This window comes from Theropithecus gelada, chromosome 15, assembly GCF_003255815.1.
Source record: "Theropithecus gelada isolate Dixy chromosome 15, Tgel_1.0, whole genome shotgun sequence".
In the NCBI taxonomy this organism is placed as follows: Eukaryota; Metazoa; Chordata; class Mammalia; order Primates; family Cercopithecidae; genus Theropithecus; species Theropithecus gelada.
This window is the reverse complement of record NC_037683.1, coordinates 34,435,963-34,459,364: the sequence shown is the minus strand read 5'-3', so window position 1 is coordinate 34,459,364 and position 23,402 is coordinate 34,435,963. Positions and strand designations below refer to the sequence as shown.

The 23,402-nt window shown below is 35.8% G+C and overlaps 1 long non-coding RNA gene across 1 annotated transcript in view; it reads left to right on the top strand.

Moving 5' to 3' along the window:
- Positions 1 to 238: 238 nt before the first annotated feature.
- Positions 239 to 23,402, top strand: part of LOC112607579 — a 62,125-nt gene continuing 38,961 nt past the window's right edge. Inside the window, exons 1-3 of the long non-coding RNA XR_003115881.1 lie at positions 239 to 249; positions 5,610 to 5,615; positions 16,667 to 16,778. This is a non-coding gene — a long non-coding RNA (uncharacterized LOC112607579). The remainder of the gene's footprint in view (positions 250 to 5,609; positions 5,616 to 16,666; positions 16,779 to 23,402) is intronic.

Sequence of the window (23,402 nt, the reverse complement as noted above, 5' to 3'; positions counted from 1 at the left end):
AATCTGAAACTGAAACTCACACTCTTGCTGTGTGACATTGGGTCAATTAAAGTAAGAAAGTGAGCCAAGTGCCATCAAAGGCTAGACTTGAACTCCTGCAAACCTAGTAATTAGCTGGGAACAAGGCAGGTTGGTAGTAAAGCAGCACATTTTACTGGGAAGATGGGGTTCTAATTCCTGCATGCATCCTTCTCTAACCAGCTGTACCAACTTAAGCAAATTAATATGCTGTTTTGAACCTCAGTTTACGTGCCTGTTAAACAGGAATGACAATGAGCTATCTTAAAGGGATGTTTGGTGGATTCAATGAGACCACATAAGTGAAAGCAGCTGGCACAATGCCTGAAAAATAGTAACTATCAGTTAAAAGACTTTGATGGAAGATAGGAACTTGAGTACAATTCTCTTAAAGGCCCCTTCTGATCCCCACCAAAATAAGCAAAGGGATATAAAAATACCAATTCTGCACTGGCATTGACAGCTCAGGAAATTTGTTCATCACATTGCTCAAACTTTGAGGACTTTCTCATAGAAAGAATAGAGCTGGACTGGAGGGAGGGAAGTTATCAGACATAGGAAATCCTGGCAGTTGTCTTGTCTGAGGGAAGGAGAACTGCAGGCACAGGCAGGCAGAGCTACAGAGAGGAAATAATGCACTGAGAATTCCATCCACATTTGCAGATTGACAACATTCCAAAAGCAGTTTGCAGAGGTGCTACCAAAAACGGTCAGTGAGACTTTTCCATAATGCATGGGCAACAGCAGAAGGCAGGAGGCAGGAAGGGCACACGTGTGCTTGTAGTGACCAAGACAGAGAAAGCTGGAGATAGACACTGAGTTCTCAGCATGGCAGGAACATCCAACACAGATGAAGGTAGGATAGGATCCCTCCCTCTTCAGGGCACCACAGCAGAAAACTGGCAAAATTGCTAACCTAGCTTAGGATCTGAAAGGAGGCATCTAGCAGCCAAACAATGAAGGGAAAAAACAGATGAGAGAAAATCAGGAATGATCCACTCATTCTGTTTATGAGAAAACATCAGTCTTGTATAAAATGTATCCTCTTTTGACTTCACTGAACAGAGACAGAACCAAAATGGAAACAGTGAAAAGTTGCTGCAAAATAAAAGGAGGAAAAACGTCACTCAAGATTCAGAAGAAGTGCTTATTTTTAGAAAAACTTTACTGAAGCAAAGAGAGGAAACAAAATTAAGGAGTACCTGCTTGGAATTTAAAATGCTGACTAATACAGCTTTCACCAACATGCTCATAAAGACAATAAAAAGCAAACACACAACCAAACAGCCTTAAAAGATAAAAATGAGAAATAATGTTTCAAATTATGAAATTTATTGGCCCTATAAGACATATGAGATGGACTGAGTAAAACATATTCAAACTTAAGTGCGTGGCACAGATCAATATTGCTTTTTGCAAAAAGGAGACCTAAAAATAAATAGAATGATACTTTGTGTCTTCTCTATAGTGTTAGAATGAGATACTCAGGATCTCAAGAAAACAGGAAATGGACAGGGGGCTCTCTCTGCTCTATACTGTATTTAGAATCAGGCAACATTGTATTCCTTTCCCCCTGTTCATCTACCTTCCCATTCTGACCTTCTTTATTTCTTCAGGGAAGACAGGAATGGTTTGGAAACAGGGCAAGAATGGAAAGATCAGTAGGAATGACAGCAACACTACATGTTTGGAAATGCAACTAAATAATGCCATAAATTTTAGGGCTGGAGTGGGAAAGAGAAGAGCACAACGATGAAGGTGAGAACTGCAGTCTAAGTGCAACGCTGATAAATAAGGAAGTCGGTGTGGTATTTAGGAGGGTAGACCCAGGAACCAGACTGCCTGTGCCAGAATCCTGAATCTGCTAATTAGGTGACCTTGAAGCCCTCTCCCTGGTTTTCCATCAGTAAAATGGGGAGAGTAATAGTACTTACCTTCAGAGTTACTGTGAGAATTAAAAGAAGTCATATATGTCAAGTGCTTAGGCAGGCCCCCGCATATAAGTGTTACATAAATATTATTATTATATCTATTTTTCTTTACAAGGAGAAAGGTGGTTGAACAAAGGAAATGATATTACACTCCTAGAACAGAGTGCATTATATCTAGATTTCCTAATTTTATACATCAATACAATTTCAAATTAAAGTTTAGGACTCAGCAATGGGTTGTCATTTATTTTATTTTACAAGTAAACGTAATTTTAAAAGTAACAACAAATTGTTAAGAACTTAACAAAAGCATGGAAAAATTATCTCAAATAAAGAATTGCACTTTAAATTGAATAAATGTATTCTTATTACATTGCCTGCATTTTTTTCAATATTTAGATGGACTAGTGAACGCTTCCTCTCAAGTGAGCGTTAAAGTCTAGAGTTTGTGATCTGTTGCAAAAAGTGAAAACCTGCTAATAAATGAGAAGTAGACTGGGAATTGTGCTCATCAACTTGCCTACTAGTTAAAGATATAAAGAAGGGCTGTACTCACCACACAAAGGCAGAAAGGGAACCAAGGACAAGTCATTTTTCCTGGGGTCAGCACAGCCCATGCATGTCAAGGACTCCTAATAGCAGAGAAAAGTAAACATGTATCTAAGGGAAGAGAAGGACACAAACCCAAGTGAGCTGATTACTGGATGAAGGTACAGTATGAAGAGAAAGAACATTAACATAGAAAATACTGCCACGTAAAAAAACCGGGAGGAGTAACAGAAGAAACATACTTCTGAAAATAAACCCTCCAAAATAGCCAAAATGTATGTTAATGCAATGAGAGGAGTGCTGTCTACCTATATATATATATATATATATAGGGATACATATATAGAGTCAATCCTCATCATTCACAGATTCTGCATTTGCAAATTTCTCTACTCACTAAAATTTATTTGTAACCTTATAATTAATGCCCAACAGTGTTTCACAATCATTCACAGATGAATGGCAAAAAATTTGAGTCACTGAACTTGCACGTTCTCAAGTGAGATCAAGCAAAGCAATGCTCTGCCTTCTTGTTTCAGCGATCATAATGCAGACGTGTCCTTTTTGGGGTACATTTCATGGCACATTCTTCATTTTTCTTGTGTTTTTGTTTTCATTGGTGATTTCCCTGTTTAAAATGGCCCCTAAGCATTATGCTAAAGTGCTGTCTAGTGTTTCTATGTGCAAGAAGGTTGTGGTGTGCCTTACAGAGAAACACGGGTGTTAGATTAGCTTTGTCCAGGCATGATACAGTGCTTATTGGCTTTGAGTTAAATATTAATGAATTATATATGGACATATATATGTTATATGTGGATATAATATATATCTTATATACAAGCATACATACATGCTTGTATACAAAAACAAAACAAAAACATAAGAAAAATGAAGAATGTACCATGAAATGTACCCCCAAAAGGACACGTTTACATTATGATCGCTGAAACAAGAAGGCAGAGCATTGCTTTGCTTGATCTCACTTGAGAATGTGCAAGTTCAGTGACTCAAATTTTTTGCCATTCATCTTTGAATGATTATGAAGCACTGTTGGGCATTAATTATAAGGTTACAAATAAATTTTAGTGAGTAGAGAAATTTGCAAATACAGAATCTGTGAATGATGAGGACTGACTCTATATATGTATCCCTATATATACATACATACACATACATATATATAGGTAGACGGCACTCCTCTCATTGCATTAACATACATTTTGGTTATTTTGGAGGGTTTATTTTCAGAAGTATGTTTCTGTATATGCTTGTATATAAGATATAGATGCTTAATATTATATAATATGTGAATATTATATATTTTATATATATAACATATATATGATAATTCAAGAGCATGTGCCTTATTTATCATGTGGCATGGCACGTCCAAGGCACAATTGCACATCCAAGTCACATTGCTGTACTTACTCAGGGGCACATGCACTGATAGAATAAAGGACATTGTGATACTTAATTTTATGAGTCAACTTGACTGGGCTAAAGGATGCCTAGTAGCTGGTAAAACTATTTCGAGTGTTTCTGTGAGGGTGCTTACCAGAGGAGATTTGAATTCATAGACTGGGTAAGACGATCCACCCTCCCCACTGTGCATGGGCATCATCCAATCTATTGAGGAACAGAGTAGGATAGAAAGGCTGAGGAAATGCAAATTCTGTCTCTTTTTGAGCTGGATCATCCATCTTCTCTTGCCCCAGGACATCAGAGCTCCTGGTTCCCAGGCCTTTGGACTCTGCGACTTATACCAGCACTGCAATCCCCTTTTCTCAGTCTCGTAGCTTCAGACTAGAACTTAAACAATGGACTTCCCTGGTTCTCAGGCCTCTGGACTCAACTGAATCACACCACTGGCTTTACTAGGTCCTCAGCTTGCCAATGTCATATCATGGAACATCTTGGTCTCCATAATCTCATGAACCAATTATAATAAATCTCCTTATATTTATATATATTCTATTGGTTCCGCTTCTCTGGAGAACCCTGTCTAATACATATGTGCTCTAAAATTTCTGAATTATTAAATAAAATAATGAAAAGATATCTACATACATGCATAATATAGAAAAACTTTTTAAAATGTAAAATATAAATCAAAATAATGGAAGCACGGTAAAATAAAATCTAATTATAACTGTAAATGGGATAATTCAGTTATATTTCAAGAGCAAAAATTCTCCAACATGGGCAAAAAAACTAATTCCAATTATAAGCATTGGATATTCAGAAAGAAAAGTGTTTTTGATAGACTAAAACTTAAAGGATGGGTAGTCAAATATCAGAAAATACAGGTAAAAAAATGCTGGAATAGAATGTTCTAGAAATCAAAGCAAAACTTATTAAAAAGATGGAAAACATATTTTGACAAAGTGCATAAATGAAGATAAAGATATAATAGCTATGAATCTAATGAATTTGGTAACAAAATGTCTTAAAATATAAAACAAGAATTGTTAAAGATTAAAGAATAAACATACCTTTTTAAATGGGAGATAGAATATCTAATTTATGGGATTAAAGTTCTTCTTATAGCCACATATTGAAATGTAAGTCTACAAGTAGAAAATGCAACCCTTCTCACAGGTTTATGAAACAGTTATAAATGTTAATTATAAGCTCCCAAGAAGAACTTAATATATTTTAAGATTTTACAAACCAATTCTATCTTATGAATGCAATAAAACTGATAATCAATAATGAGGAATATTAATAGCCCAGTCACTTGGAATAGTAACAATGTTAATTTAAATAATTTTTAATATAAAAGAAAAACTTTTTCAACTTTATTTTTAAATAGCCAAAATAAAACCAGTACATATACTAGTTCACAGGATCCTGTCAAAAGTTGTGACAAGAAGAAAAGTTCACAATGGAATTTTCTTCAGCCATAAAAATGAATTTAATCCTGTCATTTGCAGCAACATGAATGGAACTGGAGGTCATTATTTAAGTGAAATAAGCCAGGCACAAAAAGACAAAAATGGGATGTACTATCTCCTATATGGGAGCTAAAAAAGTTTATCTCAAGGAAGTAGAAATTAGAATGGTGTTTACCAGAGGCTGGGAAGTATGGGGGAGAGGGGAGATAGAGAGAGACTGGTTAATGGTTGCAAAAATACGGTTAGAAATAAGTAAGTTCTAGTGTTCAATAGTACAGTACGGGGACTATAGTTATCAGTAATGTATTGTATATTTCAAAATAGCCAGAAGAGAAGATATGGAACGTTCTCAACACAAATGATCAATGTTTGAAGTGATAAATATCCCAGTTACTCTGATTTAATCAGTGCACACTGTATGAATGTATCAAAATATCACATATGCCCCATAAATATGTAAAATTATTGTGTATCAATAAAAAAAGACTGTTTAAGCTTTTATCATTGCACAAGAGACTGGAAATAAATGAGCTAATTATTTAGTTCTAGAAGCTTGAAATAGGAAATCAGGATCCTGGCAAAATATGAAGAAGAAATAGATATAGATAAATATAAAATTAATTAAAAACAATAATATATTGATAAAGCCATCTGCAAGCTATTTCTTGAAAAAATAATAAAATATAGGATATATAAGGAAATTAAATTAGAAACAGGTAGGGATTATAATCCAAAATATAAAAGACATCTATGCAATAAAATGGCAAATATGCCAGCTAATAAATTAGAAATTGTTAACAAAATAGATTATTATTTTTTTTAATTTTCTATTTTTTTTTTTTTCCGAGACAGAGCCTCACTCTGTCACCCAGGCTGGAGTGCAGTGGTGCAATCTCAGTTCACTGCAACCTCTGCCTCCCGAGTTCAAGTGACTCCTGCCTCAGCCTCCTGAGTAACTGGGATTACAGGTGTGTGCCACCATGCCTGGTTAATTTTTGTATTTTTAGTAGACACAGGGCTTCACCTTGTTGGTCAAGCTGGTCTCGAACTCCTGACCTCATGATCTGCCTGCCCTCAGCCTCCCAAAGTGCTGGGATTATGGGCGTGAGCCCCTGCGCCTGGCCCAAAATAGATTATTTTAAGAATATATATATATGGTGCATATATATGGAATTACAGGCATGAGCCACTGTGCCCGGCCTGGAATTCAATTTTTTAAATGTCAGCTATATCAAAGAACAGGACCAAAACAAAGTAGACGAGAGATATGCACCGTCAATTCACTGTACTTACCAGACATGAAACTCTAATTAATAGCTCAAGAAAATTGATGACAAGATGGAGAATTTCACCAAAAATACTGAATCTATAAAAAATTAATTGAATAGCAATTCCAGAACTAAAAATAATGTGGTCGTGAAAACTAAGAATTTGATTTAAAAGTTGACTAGACCAGGCACGATGGCTTACGCCTGTAATCCCAACATTTTGGGAGGCTGAGGCAGGCGAATTACCTGAGGTCGGGAGTTCGAGACCAACCTAACCAACATGGAGAGACCCCATCTCTACTAAAAATACAAAATTAGCTGGGCATGGTGGCGCATGCCTTAATCCCAGTTACTCAGGAGGCTGAGGCAGGAGAATCGCTTGAACCCAGGAGGCGGAGGTTGCGGTAAGCCAAAATTGCGCCATTGCACTCCAGCCTGGGCAACAAGAGCAAAAATCCATCTCAAAATAAATAAAATACATGAAATAAAAAAAATAAAAATTGGACAAAATCAAAAGGATTAATAAATTAGAAAATGGATGATTAGAAAATATTCAAGAGAATTATAAAGAGCAAAAGAAACGGAAAACACATAAAATACCCTAAGGGATAAATGGGACATGATAAAAATGTTGAATATATTTTAAAATTAATTATCAGAAGGAGAATAGAAAAAGAATCAAATAGCAGCAAAAAGATAATGTCAATATATTTTTCAAAACCGACTAAAGGAATTAAACCACACATTCAAGAAGCACTAAGAATAGCAAGATTTAAAAAACACACACACACTTCAGCCTATCAGCATAAAACTAAGAACAAATACAAAATACATTTTTAAGATTTTTAAGAGAAGAGAACAACATTAACTTCAAATGAACAAACATAAGATTTATAACTAAATTCCCACCAAAACAATGGGAGCCATAAAGGCAATGGAATAACTTTCTGTAAGAGCTGAAGGAAAATTAACTGCCTACCACAATTCTATGCCTAGAAAAAAAGTCCTTCATAAGTAAATAAATGAAATACAAATTGAATGACTTTTATTATCATATTCCAGAATAGACATTTTTAATATTCTACAAATAAGGGAGAACACATACAGTGACATAAAAATGGTCAGAAATTGGAACAAGCTCTTAAGAACAATGATATCTAAGTGGCTAGTAAATATGTGAAAAGTATGTAAAATAATTTGTCATCTGGGGAATGCAAATTAAAATTACAATGAGATGTCAGTATGCAACCACAAGAGTGGCTAAATTGTTTTTAAAAGGTGGTAGCACCAAATATTAGCAAGAATGTGGAACTGAAACATCCATACACTACAAATAGGAAAGTAAACTGATAACTTGGAAAACTGACAGTATCTACTAAAGCTGGATTATATGCATGTCCTGTGACTCAGCACTGTCATTTCTGAGTATATACTTGAGAGCAATGTGCTTACATGTGCACCAAAATCATGTACAACAATGTTTGTAACAGCTGTATTCATAATTGATAGTCACAAAATAGGAAAATATATGTCAATCAAGTTTAAAATGAATAAGTAAATATGGCATAGTCACACAGTAAACTATCATAAAGCAGTGAAATAAAAGAAGTTACTGCTATACTCAAACATTTGGATGAATCTGAGATACAATATTGAGTAAATGAAGTTGGACACCAGAAATATATACTAAATGAATACACTTAAATGAAGTTAAAAACAATCAAAACCATAGTGATAGATAATCAGAATGGTGGTTGCCTTTAGAGTGAATATTAACTGGGAAGGTGTAAGAGGGAGGTTTCTGAGGTGCAGATAATACCCAATACCTTGATCAAACTAGGTGATTACATAGATACATATTTTGCAAAACAAAATGCAGTTATACATTAGAGTTGTACAGGTATTGTACATGTGTACACTTCAATAGAAATATTAAGGGTAAGTGAAAAACAAAGACATTTCCAGACTAAATATAAGAGAATTCATTGCCAGTAGACTTGTACTGAAAGAAATATTTAAGGAGGTTCTTCAGATAGAAGAAAAACTGTCCCAGATAGAAATACAAGAAAAAAATGAGGTGTGAAGAGCGTACAAAAGAAACAAAGGAGTTGGTCAAATGAAATTAAACTCTTGGAAGATTCTTATACTTCCTGGGAAATTGTAAAAGACAAAACAAAAGCCTCATATATATTATATTAGACTATAATAAATGATGGATGAATGTTGTATAAAGATAACTACTCAAACAATAGTAATAACTAAGAAGCTAATAGAATGGAAAATAGAATAATAAAAATTACTTATCCAAAAGAAAAGAAAGTCAAGAAAAAGAAATATGAAGTGAGTGGAGCAAGTAAAATCTTACTTAAGTAAGACGCAAATAGTAAGATTGTGGACCAAACCTCAAAAATATATATATAATATATAAATATATATAATATATAAATATATATATAATGTATTATATATAATTGCATTAAATAAAAATAGGCTAAGTATTTCAACAAAAAGAAAAAATTATCAAACTGCATGATACTTAAGAGAAACAATTCTTAATGGAGAAAGTTCAAAAGTAAAAAGATGGGGGAAAAGGTAAACCATGTAAAGATGAACCTAACAATATTAGCACTTTAACAACAGATGAAGAAAGGTTTAAAGCAAAAATCATTACCAGAAATTGAAGTGATTACTTCAAAAAGATCAAAAGGTAAATTCACCAAGAAGACTGACAATTCTTAACTTGTTTGCCCCAAAAACATAGATTCAGAAGATATACAACAATAACTGATAGAACAAAATGGAGAAATAGAAGATCAACAATCAGAGCTAAGATTTTGGCCTGTTGCTCTTTATAAATGATTAAAGAAAAAGACGAAAAATCCAGTAAGAAATTATGAGATCCAAATAACAAAATTAATAAACTTGACTTAATTGACACATATAGAATGCAGCAACCACCAACTATAGAATGTACTTTCCTTTTTTTTCTTTCTCTTTTTTTTTTTTTTTTTGAGACGCAGTCTCACTCTGTCACCCAGGCTGGAGTGCAGTGGCGCGATTTCCGCTCACTGCAACCTCCGCCTTCCGGTTCACGCCATTCTCCAGCCTCAGCCTGCCGAGTAGCTGGGACTACAGTCGCCCACCACCTCGCCCTGCTAATTTTTTTTTCTGTGTAGAGACGGGGTTTCACCGCCTTAGCCAGGATGGTTTCGGTCTCCTGACCTCGTGATCCACCCGCCTCGGCCTCCCAAAAGTGAGCCACCGCGCCGGGCCAGAATGTACTTTGTTTTAAGAGCACATGAAATATTTACCAAAATCCACCGTATACTGAGCTATAAAGTCTCAATGAATTTCAAAGAATTGAAATAATGTGGAAGAAGATTACAAAACTAAAATGGAATTGTGCTAGAAAACAAATAGCAAAAAAATTAGAAAATTCCCTAATATTTGAATTTTAAACAATATTATTCAAAATAAGCTAAAAGTCAATAAAGAAATCTCAATGAAAATTAGAAAATACTTTTAACTACTTGACAAGTAAAAAAAACTATATAGCAGAACTTAAGGGATATAGCCAAAGCTGTTCTTCGAGAGAAATGTATTATTTTAAATGCCTATAGTATAATAGAAAAGAAAAAAGCTGCAAACAATTATCTAAGTGCCAATTTCTAGAAGTTAGAGAAAGAAGAGAAATCAAAACTAAAAGTAAACTGAAATAAATTTTAGAGTAGGGAAATTAGCAAAGTAGAAATTAAGCAATAGAAAATTAAGAAAATTAAATGCTGGCTCTTTGTAAAAAATTTCTAATACTGATAAAGCCCTGATAAGATTAATGAAGTAAAAAAAAAAAAAAAAAGGAAGGGACGAATATATTACCAATTGGAAATATAAAGAGGACATAATTGTAGTCTTTATGAACCTTAAACAGATAATAAAAGACTATTAAGAAAGACTTTGTTAATAAATTGGAAAATCAGTTAAAATTAATGAATATCTGGAACAACACTACTTATCAAAACTAAATCAAGAAGAATTTTTAAAAACCGAATGACCTATACATCTATTAAAGAAATTGAATCTACAAATAAAATCGTTTCCAAGCCCAAGAAACTTCACCTATAATTTTTATAAATATTCAAGGAATAACACCAATCTTACGAAAAAAAAATTTCAGAAGAATAGAAAAAAGAGAAAATACTTCTATGTTCTACTATAAATCCAGAATAATTCTGATATAAAATCTGATAAGAACATTACAAAAAAAGTAAAATGTCAGATTTATGAGCATACATGTAAAAACACTAGTAGATATCTATTAAAATAACAAAAATATTTGCAAATATTTATGAAAAAATAGGACACTGCGATCCAATTGGATATGTTCCAAGAATAGAAGGACAGTGCAACAAACACCAGCCCATGCAATTCACCACCGTGAGAGAAGCCATATCATTTATTTCGTATAATGCAGAGAAAACATTTACTAAAATTTAAAACCTCCGCATCAGTTAAAAAAAATCAATAAAACTTATTTTTAGCAAAATCTAGTAAGCTGGGGGAAATAGGCAAAATTAATCTAAAATTTCTTCAGAAATGCAAATAGCTTGGAATAGCAATAATAATAATAGCAAAAAATAATCTTTAAGAAGAAAACCTTTAGAGGACATATCCTACTAGACAGCAAGGCTTCTTTAAAAAATTAGAGTAAGATATATTGATATGAAGGTTAGAAAAGAGTTGAATAAAATAAAATAAAGAGTCTAAAAACAGCACCACACATGAACAATCTCAATATTTATGACTAAAATGCCACAGCAAAGGAAAAGGATGATCTTCTCAATAAGTGGCGCAAGATCAGTTTTATGTTTTTATGGAAAAATAAACTTCTGTGCTGCAACATACATAGAAATCAAATCTACATAGATCTAGATAGCTTAATACAAAAGTTAAAGCAATAAAATTTTTACAATATAACAGAATAAATATTTGTATGAACTTGGAATAGGTAATGATTTTTAAAATAGACACAAATAGCATTACCATAAAAGAGAAGATTGACAAATTGGACTATAGAAAAAAATTATAACACCTATTAATTAAAAGACATACTACAGAATTGGTAAAGATAAGTATTTATAAAATTAAGATATGATGAGGGAGTCATTCAGAGTAACAAACTTTTACTAAACAGTAACAAAAAGAAGCCATCAATAAAAACTAGCTAAGAACTCTTCCAAACAATAAAAGAAGAGGAAACACTTCCAAATGAATTTTATGAGGCTAGCATCACCTGATTGATACCAGAGTCAGACAAGAACACAATAAGAAAAGAAAACTACAGGCCAATATCCCTGATGAAAACATATGTAAAAATTCTCAATAAAATACTAGCAAAGTGAATTAAACTGCCCACTAAAAGGATTATACACCATGACCAGTGGAATTCATCCCTGGGATGCAAGGACAGTTCAATATATGTAAATCAGCATATTATACCACACTGACAAAACGAAAGGAAAAAAATTACAAGATTATTTCAATACGTACAGGAAGAGTATTTGACAAAGTTCAGCATCCATTCATAATTAAAGCTTTCAACAAAATAAGTACAAAAAGAACTTTCCTCAATGCAATGATAGCCATATATAAAATGCCCATGGCTAATATTATAATAAACTGTGGAAAAACTGACAGCTTTCCCTCTAATATATGGCACAAGGCAAATTTGCTCACTCTCAAGACCTCTACTTAACATAGTGCTAGAAGTCTTAGCCAGAGTAATTAGAAAAGAAAAAATAATAAAAGGCATCTAATTGAATAAGAAGTAAAATTATCTCTTTGCAAATGACATGATCATATATGTAGAAACCTTAAAGACTCAATAATTGTTAAAACAAATAAATGAATTCAGTAGATTTGCAAGATACTATTTCAACACACAAAGTCAGTTGCATTTCTATACAAACAATAAACTATCCAAAAAAGAAGAAAACAATTTCATTCACAACAGCAACAAAAAGAATGAAATACTTAGAAATAAACTTAACCAAGGAGATGAAAAAGAAAATTATAAAGCACTGATAAAGGAAATTAAAGACACTGAAGATTATAAAGCATCGAGGAAGAAAATTAAAGACATATATAAATGGAAAGATTTCCCATGGCCATAGATTGGAAAAAAGTAATATTCTTAAAATGTCCATACTACCCTAAGTGATTTACTGATTCAGTGCCATCCCTATCAAAATCCCAATGTCAATCTTTATAGAAAGAAAAAATAACTTTCCCACAATTCGTATGGAACCACAAAATAGCCCAAATACCCAAAGTAATCATCAGAAAGAACAAAGTTGGAGACATCACACTTCTTTATTTTAAAGTATATTACAAACTTACAAACCTACATTAAACAAAACAGCATGGTACTGGCATAGAAACAGACATATAGACCAATGGAACAGAATAGAAAGCCCAGAAATAGAATAGAGAACCCAATGCATGGGTTCCTCCCAAAAGAAACTATTAAAATGTTGAGTAAACATGTAAAAAACTTATCATCATAAATTATAAGGAAAATGCAAACTAAAGCACAATTACATACCACCAAACAACACCCACCAGTATGGTGAAGTTAAATTAACTGACGTTATCAAGTGTTGATGAAGACATGGAGGAACAGGAACCCTCACATGCTGTCTGTAAGAGTGTACAGTAGTATAACCATTGTGGATGACTCTTTGATGGGGCATCTCCTAACTCTGAACGTGTACTTGATGACCAGCAATTCCATTCCCAGATCATATTTAACAGAAGGAGAAATCTTGGGAGGACATACCCCACCAGATACATATGTGCAAATATGTGGTATCCATATAAGCACAAAAGACAAGAACATAGCAACATTGTTACAATATCTAAAATTTGGACATAACCCAAATACTCACCAATAATAAAATCAGTTTAGTTATTTTTCCACATATTCATATCATAGAATAGTAGGAAAATGAAAGAGCAACTACTTCACACAACTACATGGATCCATTTCACAAAATGTGAGGAAAATAAGCCAAAAATAAAAGTGTAATTTTATTTTCTTTCTCTCTGGCTCAAAAATAGGATAAAACTAGTCAGGCATGGTGGCTTACACTTATAATCCCAGCATTTTGAGAGGCTGAGGCAAACAGATCACCTGAGGTCAGGAGTTCGAGACCAGCCTGGCCAACATGATGAAACCCATCACTACTAAAAATACCAAAATTTACCAGGCATGGTGGTGGGCACCTGTAATTCCAGCTACTTGGAAGGCTGAGGCAGGAGAATCACTTGAACCTGGAAGGCAGATATTGCAGTGAGCCAAGATTGTGCCACTGCACTCCTGCCTGGGCAACAGAGCAAGACCCTGTCTCAAAAAAGGAAAAAAAAAAAGAAAGGGCTAAAACAAGTAATTATTACCTTTGGTAGTAGAGGGCATGAGGAAGGCTTTTAGGATACATTTTGTGACCTGTGAGGTAGATAATTGGGTGTTTAAGTTTCCAAAATTTTATCACTTTTGCAGTTTCCTGTGTATATGTTATTTTTTGATAAAAATAGTAGATATATCAAAATATTTACAGTATGTATAACTGAGTTGTGCTATCGTAGGTGGCTTTTTTCTTTAAGCTTTCATATACTTTTAAAATATGTAATGTTTAAGCATTTGAAAGTGGTTTGCATTTTCTAATCACTTTGATGAAACCTTTTCCTCTTGATCCCTTTCGCCCTCTCCCTAAGTCTATGCCTTAGAACTGTCTTGCATCAACTGTTCCAGTGGTCTCTTGATCAGTCTTCTTGTCTCTATTCTTGTAAGTAGGAGGCAAAATTATCTACCAAATGCTGGTCAGTTTTGTGGTCTTTAAGAGAATTCCTTAACTTGGAAGCAGTTGCTGTTGGTAGCCCTTTATCTGCTCCTCACTTTTTTTTAAACCACAGCACACAAAACTAATGATACTCCTGTGAACCACATGAAAATGGAAATGTTTTGAAGTGATAGAAGCCAGACACAAAGGTCATGTGTTATATGATTTCTTTTTATGAAATATCCAGAATAGGTAAATCCATAGAGACAAAACATAGACTATTGGCTGCCAGGGACTGAGAGTAAGGGGGTATAGAGGGAGACTGCTTAGTGGTTAGGGAGTTGTTATCAGCTGAATTGTAATACCTCCTGCAAAAGAAAAAATGATATGTTAAAGTTGTAACCCATAGTACTTAGGAAGGTAACTCTATTTGGAGACAGGGTCTTTACAGAGGTAGATAAGTTGAAATGTGGTCATTATAGTGGGCCCTACTCCAATATGACAGATACCCTTATAAGAAGAGGAAATTTGGACACAGACACATACAAAGTGAGGACCACATGAAAACACAGGGAGAAGACAGCGATTGACAGGCCATGGAGAGAGGTCTGGGGCAGATCACTCCCTCATGGCCCTCGGCAGACATGAAGCCTACTGACACTTTGATCTTGAACTCCCAGCCTCCAGAACTGTGAAAAAAATGATTTTTTGTTATGTAATCCACCCAGTGTCTGGCACTTTTTAATAGCAGTCCTAGCAAACTAACTCAGGGGTTTTGTATTGGAGTGATAGAAATGTTTTAAAACTAGATAGAGTTGGTGTTTGCATAACACTGTGAATGTACTGAATGTCAGTGAGTTGGTTACTTCAAAGGAGTTAATTTTATGTCATGTGAATGCCACCTCAATAAATTTAAAAAAAAAGACACCCCCCCCCACCAGCTTTCTTACCACCCACCAGTCAGCCAAGCAATTTTCCCTTGCAAATGAAGCAAAAGACTGGAGGTTTATTCTCCAGAGAAGGTAAAAACAAAGACACTCTGCACTGCCTTCAAAAAGTGATGAGGAATTTTGAGAGGCTGTTGTCAAGTTAGCCCATTGTTAAATGTTAAAGTATATAAACTTAAAATTAAATAAATTATATTAAAGGCACAGACAATAAATACTCAAAATCCTCACTTCCTAATCATTTTACTATCTTTTACTATTATCAACAGTTGTGAGGTTATTTGTATCTACTGTCTATCTTTAGTGGAAATACTTCATAATGATGCGACACTTCCCATCTCTTCTTCAACTTTACTTCAGTGGTACCATGTTGGTACCTTGACATCTTCTGTGGTGGAAATTTTTACTCCATGGAAATCATCAAAAACTACAAATCAGGACACTCCTTTTCCCCCTCCCTCCCTGCCTCCGTTCTCAGACCTGGTTGTTAAACCTCTACTAGCACCCTGCTGCTAACAAATTCTAAGTATCCTGGAGATAAATCACAGTCTTGGACAAACAAGAATCCCCAACAGAAACAGCCTTTGGAAATGCTCTTCCACATTTCCTCACTGTATCCTGGCTTCCTCCTTGTTCACCACAGTGCTGTCGCCCCTGGAAACCACCTCGCATCAGCCAGGGAGAGTGAGGGCCCCGGGCAACAGTCCTGCATGCTCAGGTTAACTCCTGGGAGAAGCTGCATCCCCACCGGTGGCACTGACAGCTGGGGACACTCCCCACAGTGATGGCAAAACCGTCTAGTGCTCGGGGCCTTTGTAGCTCCTGGCTGCCATGCTGGCAGCATCCTCTTGGCTGCCACTCACTGGCCTGGCTCTCAGCTTCCTCTGTGTCAAGGCAGGAGCAGCAGGCACTGAGCCACTCTAAATGTTTGCTGGAGATGGAGCAACCTGGCCTGGTCACAGCTGTAGCCGTGCTTCCTGCCAGACTTCTCAGTGGCTGAGTCAGTGGGTTCATTGGTGGGATGGGAAGAACAGTCCACGAAAGGACCTCCCAAGGTGAGCTTGGCTCTGCCAGCCAAGCAAGGGATATTTGTGCTCCTTACCTGGGAAACAGATGTAGAGGTCAAAGGGCAGGTTTAAAGCCATAGTCATCATTCCCTACCTGGAGCCACTAAACCTGCCTCTTTCACTAGGGTAAAAGTGTTGACTTCTTTCTGAACAGGGAGTGGCAAATCAAAGGCATTGCAGCCTCTTTCATCACTGCCGATTGCTGATGCCGACCATGTGCCAAGTGCTTAATACATCACCTTAAATCTTCTCATCCACCCTCAAAGGTAAGTGTTATTTTCCCTGTTTTACAGATGAAGAGAATCAGGCTGAGGAAATTACTGGAATAAACTCTCAAGGAGAGTTTGTGATAGAGCCTGGATTCAAGCTCAAATTCCTTAGACTCCAAAGACAGTGCTCTTCCTGCTGTACTGCCCCTGTTCAGGCCATCCCATCTGGACTGGTTCAGCCCTTTCCATGTGGATGGCTGCTGCCCGTTCACCTCTCCCGCCCCTCTTCCCCTGCTTCCACACATCCTACACACCACAGTCAAATTAATCTCTGTCTAAAAGTCTAGATACAGATGCAGACAGATGCAGATATAGACATAGGCATAGAAATTGACATAAACATTGACTTAGACATAGGCATGGACATGGACGTGAACATAGACATGGACATTGACTTAGACAGAAACGTGGATAAATATTTTGATGAAAGATTCAAAAGGTCAGGAATCATGTCTGATTCATTTTGTGTCCCTAGAATCTATCACAGTACCTGTTTCAGAGCAAGGAAGGTCTCCAAAAATACTGGAGGAATTAAACTGAATGGACTATTGTTTCCCAAATAAAGTGTTGGTGACTCCTACCAAATAATAGTACTAGGTACAGAGCCCTCACATCAGCATCTGGAACTCTCCCCGTCTGACCCCACCTGACCCTTCTCATCTTAACTACATCCAGCCTCCACTCTAAGCATACATGACTCTTTCATGTTCCCTAAGTCCCACATTGAACTCTCTTATTACCTCCATGTCATTGTTCATACTATTTCCTCCATCTCAAGGACCCTCTTTAGCCCCATCTATCCCTTCTAAAATGTCATGGCCCATTTAAAATATTACTTCTTCCTTGAAGTGTCTCTCTTTATCTCTTTATGAAATGTAACATTTCTGTCTTCTGAATCCCTTAGCGCTGTATATCTTTCTATGGCCTAATCTTTCTCTGACATAGATTTTAATCATTGAGATAATAATTCCCCTTGTCTGGAATGTCCTTCATCCAGACTCTTTTTTACATTCATGATTCAGTCTAATATCACCTCCTCTGTGAAGCCTCTCCAGCTCTCCCAGCCCAGTTAGTCACTCCTACCTATATGCTTCTGGAACATCTGAATATCCTCCATTGAAGTACTGGTCATCACGGTTATGGTCCAATTACTGTTATCTCTCAACTGCCAAGTGCCTCAGAGATACAGGTGGTACCTTCTTGGACTTTGTCTTTATGGCTTCCACCACAGTTTCAGCGGTAATTGGTAAATAAATAAGTGAAAGACAAGAAAGACACTGTTCCATTTTTCTCTGCTCCCAACCTTCTTTCTTTACCATTCTACCTGTTTGCCTTCTGCTATCAGTATGCTATTTGTAGGATCACAGGTGGAGCCATGGGAAACAAACAAACAAAAAAAAATAAGAAAAACTAAGCAGCACTCAAAAACATAGGAAAACACAATGGATCGTCTGATCTGGGGCACAAAGGCCAGGTTACCAGTTACAATTAGAATAAATGGTTTTCATCAAATGAGTTGGTGACAATGACTGCTAATTTATTTGTAGTTTCAGTATTTCCCTCAAACAACAACAACAACAACAAAATAAAAATTTTTAAAAATAGGGCCTGGCGTGGTGACTCATGCCTGTAATGCTAGCACTTTAGGAGGCAGAGGCAGGCGGATCACTTGCGGTCAGGAGTTTGAGACTGGCCTGGCCAACATGGTGAAACCCTGTCTCTACTAAAAATACCAATTAGCTGGGCGTGGTGGCACACACCTGTAGTCCCACCTGCTCGGGAGGTTCAGACAAAAGAATCGCCTGAACCTGGGAGTCAGAGGTTGCAGTGAGCCAAAATCGAGCCACTGCACTCTAGCCTGGGTGACAGAGAAAGACTGTGTCTCGGGGAAAAAAAAAAACTAGAATATTATGCTGGTTTATAATATATTTTGAACCCATTGTTCAAGATCATAGGTATGTCCTTTAAAGGAACAGCTGACTTGTGACATATAGGCAAGGAAATGTGTATTTTTGTTAGGAGGTTTTCCCTGGGCAGAAGCTGATAAGAAACACTTAAATGAATAGAGAGCACCAACTGGAAGAGGAACACAAAAGCCTTACTTGCAGGTACTATATCTGTCATCTTACCTCCCACCACCTGGGGCAGCATAAAATGAGTTTTCTTGATTCCTTTTAAAGATAAAACAGTTAAAACAGTCAAGTCACAAATTCAACCTGGCAAAACAGACAAATAGATTTGTGGTTACTGCCTGTGGTTTTCTAGAAAGAAAAGCAGAGGCAGTAGAAGAACCGTAAGTAGTAGACAAACTGGCTATCACCAGGGTCCTAATATGTCTTTTTTCCTCCCTTCTGTGCCTTTACCCTGGACCAGCTCTTCTACCTAGGAATCCCTGCTTCATATAATTTAATGAGCACATTAGCAAACGTTAGCTAAATCCTCCCAGAGATCTTTATGAGGCTGGTGTCCTCATCCCTATTTTACAGATGAGGCTAGTTGTTAAGACTTCACAGTCCTGTAGCTGCTGAACCTAGTTCCAAAACCCTGGACTTTCCTATTTCAACAGCTGTCTCCACCATTTTCCTTTGTAAAATGCATTCCCAAGGCACAACTCAAGGACATCCCAAAAGTGTCCTGATCACTCCTGGAAGGAGACCTTCTGTTCCCGAAATGTCCGTGGACTCCGATAGCAGTACTTTTAGTCACAACCATTAATAATAGGCGAATGCTCCTTGTCCCAGATGCCTATGAGATGTCAGCTTCTTAAGGGCAAGGATTGCGTATCTTTCTAGCCTTTATCTATGAATTCAGTATTTTCCCTGAGAAATGCATGTTAGGTATTCAAGAAAGTCAGAGAAGCGTAGGGTTACTTTCAGCAATTAAAGCCTCTGGCCATAATTTGATGAATTAAAACTGCATGAAAGCAGAAGACACTGAAAGTGCTTTGCTTATATAAATGCATTAATTATGGCCCCATATTCTAGCTTTCATATGAAGTTACAATTGATATTAAACTCATGGAGGAAATGAAAAGACCCCAAAATGGCTAAACTATGTAAACTTGTGGCTCCCCTATTGAGCTGGAGGCACAAGTCAAAAGGTCTTCCTACTCACATAACTTTACTTACCTCAGTCTGTGGCATATAATCATGCTTAATAAACATTCATTTGATAGATAGATGGGTTGATAAATGGACACAGTGATGCATGAAACATATAAGTGAGTATATAAACAAGCAAAACAATATTGCTTCTTTTTACTAATGATTTTTGAGGAATATTAATAATAATGCTTTAAACAAAACAAACTAATGCAAACAATGCCATCCCTGGTAAGTTGTCTACAAACAAAGCAAAGCTCTCATGATCTCTATAATTCTGTTTTGACAGTATGGCTTCTGTGTCTGAAATATCTACAATCCCTTTGTTTACAATAGCACCTTAACTGGGTGATTTAAATGAGTAGAGATTGCTTTTACATTTTTCTACAATTATTTAAATGCACATTTCAATTTTCCTGAATTGTGCAAAAGTAATTTGGAAGATTAATTTCTGAAAATACCTGCTGGAATTTGCATACACCAAGCATAATTATTATTGATATTTGCATAGTTCTCCCTGCCCACGTGCATGCACTATTACCAACTGCTATATAACCCATGAAATTATTGAAGAAGTTGCTGTCAGTACAATATGGATTCATCAATAAATGTTCAGCCTCATAGAAGAAAAACAAACTTCACTGTTCAGCTGTAGAAATGTGTCATTTCATTGTATTTATTTAAATGGGGGCAGAATCTGCAAAGATAAATCCAAAGCAAAATAATGTGGCAGTCTTGTGCAATAAAGATTAATGTTATTGCAAAGAATCTCTGAGATTCCTAAGAGGTTGAAAACCCCATTGAAAAGGCTAGAAAAGCAATAGGAATTGGGGATTCTTCGTGGGGAAAAGAAAGGAAATAGGCCAGGCTCGGTGGCTCATTCCTGTAATCCCAGCACTCTGGGAGGCAGAGGTAGGTGGATCCTGAGGTCAGGAGTTCAAAACCAGCCTGACGAACATGGCGAAACCCCATCTCTAAATACAAAAATTAGCTGGGTGTGGTGACACGTGCCTGTAATCCCAGCTTCTTAGGAGGCTGAGGCAGGAGAGTCACTTGAACCCAGAAGGCAGAGGTTGCAGTGAGCTGAGATCGCGCCACTGCACTCCAGGCTGGACAACAGAGCTGTTGTTTTAGACTCCATCTAAAAACAAACAAACAAAAACAAAGTAAATATACCCATGCTAAAGAGGGGTGGGGTATTAGACTATAGTCAGAGAGAGAGCTATGCCGCACATGGCTAGAAAGAAAATTCACAGAGATTTGGACTGTGGGAATCACAAATTCTTGATGAATGTATGGACAAGTTCATTAAATGCTTATATAAGGTGTTACACAGGAATGTGACATTTCTTTCCTTTAATCTGCTTGGATGGCAAAACCAAATGGAAAGAAATATGGACAGAAATTATGCAGGAGAATAATAATAGAAAATACTTCTATAACACCCATTATGTGGTAGGCATTTGAGACAGAGTCTCGCTCTGTCGCCCAGGCTGGAGTGCAGTGGCGCGATCTCGGCTCACTGCAACCTCCGCCTCCCAGGTTCAAGCATTTCCCTGCCTCAGCCTCCCGAATAGCTGGGACTACTGGCGCCTGTGGTAGGCATTCTATTAATAGCTATATATATGTATATATTTAATTCTTATAATAAATGATCATAAGAATAATGTTTAATTCTCATAATAAATATTCATTCATTCATTTAGTTCACCAACTTCGGAAACATTTTGCGTATTTGGCATGTTATAAGGGACTGTGAGAAGCTACAGAGATACACAGATAAAGTCCTTACCCTCAAGTAGCTCATAGCCAATGACACAAAACAGATGTCAAATGTATTTTTATAAATATGTATATTGTATATTTGGGGGAAATAGCAATTGACTGTGCTGGGAACGGGAGGGAAGTTCTTAGAGGAAACAAGAGTGGCATTTAAAAAAATAAATAGGCAATTTCCAAATCAATAAGAACAGAAAGCCACATTGGTATGTTGGGCATCATGCACAAAAACATGGTGCTATGAAATGGCACGCCTTGTTTATTACATCATAAATATCTCATTGCAGCTGGCAGTGGGAGAAGAGGAAAAGACACAGATGACCAAGGCCTTGAGTACCTTATGGGCAATATCGAGCCACTGAAAGATTTTAACCCTTTTCCCATTTAGAAAAAAAAAGGTACAGCTCACTGCCAGCACTCGTTTAATTTTACATAAATACACTCTTTGAGGGTCAAGCAAATCTGACTGATTTTCAATGTGAAAAAACATAAAAACCATTCTTTGAGTTATTTCAGACAAAACGAATATAAAAATTGAGTCATCAGAATCATCTATTTCAGATAAATCGGATTCATCAAATGAATCTTCGGCCAACAACTGTTTGAGGACGATGTTAATTAACATCACAGGTAGAAATGCTATTTTTTTCTAGGATTTGACATTTTCAGTGATCAATAATTACTATATTTTGTAAATGGAAATACCACTACTAAAAACAGAGTGCTATAAATAGAGGGATGTCTTTTGTTCCCAAAGTCAATATACTAGAGTGAGACAAAAATGATAATAAAAGCCACATATTTCATGGCAAAGGTTATCGCAGGGTAAACAGTGCAGCTGCAAGTGAGTCTGGCAGGTATTCTTGAGGCAAATGGGAAAAGTTAAGCAGCAAAAGTGACATGGATGGGTTCCACCTTGAAAGGGTCTCTCCAGGGACTCTATAGAGAATGGGCTTATAGCATTAATTCTAGAAGAAGGTAATTTGTTGCAATTTAAAATATGACCAGGGAATAAAATATCATATTTTATATATATGTATAATACATTTTATAGGTACAATATATTATATGTATAATATAATGATGTATAATAAATATATTTATCAAAATATATTATGTATTGTAATACACAATATATTTGGCTAGGGAGTAGGGGCTCCCCTGCCCCGTGTGACTCTCAGGTGGGTCCCCGCATCACCTGAGAAGCGTTAATTCTATAGCGTTAATTCTAGAAGAAGGTAAGTTGCAATTTAAAATATGACCAGGGAATAAAATATCATATTTTATATATGTATAATATATAGGTACAATGTATGTATAATATGATGTATCATAAATATATATGATATTTATCAAAAATATATTATGTATTGTACATATATTATATATACTGGTAAGAATGTAAGTTGTTGGAATTTAAAATATGACCAGGGAATAAAATATCATATATGTATAATATAATGTACTATATATTATATGTACTATAAATAGCATATATAAATATACGCATATAATATATAGTGTGTATAGTATATATTATATATTTATGCAATATATAATATATATGCAATATATAATATAATATATACAATATATACTATAGTATGTATGTAATACATATATAATATAGATATATAATGTGTATATAGTGTATATTATACACATATATATTATATGTATATTATATATGTGCCTATCATTGGCTGGTATATCAAGAAAAGTTTCATTTTCTCGGGGGACA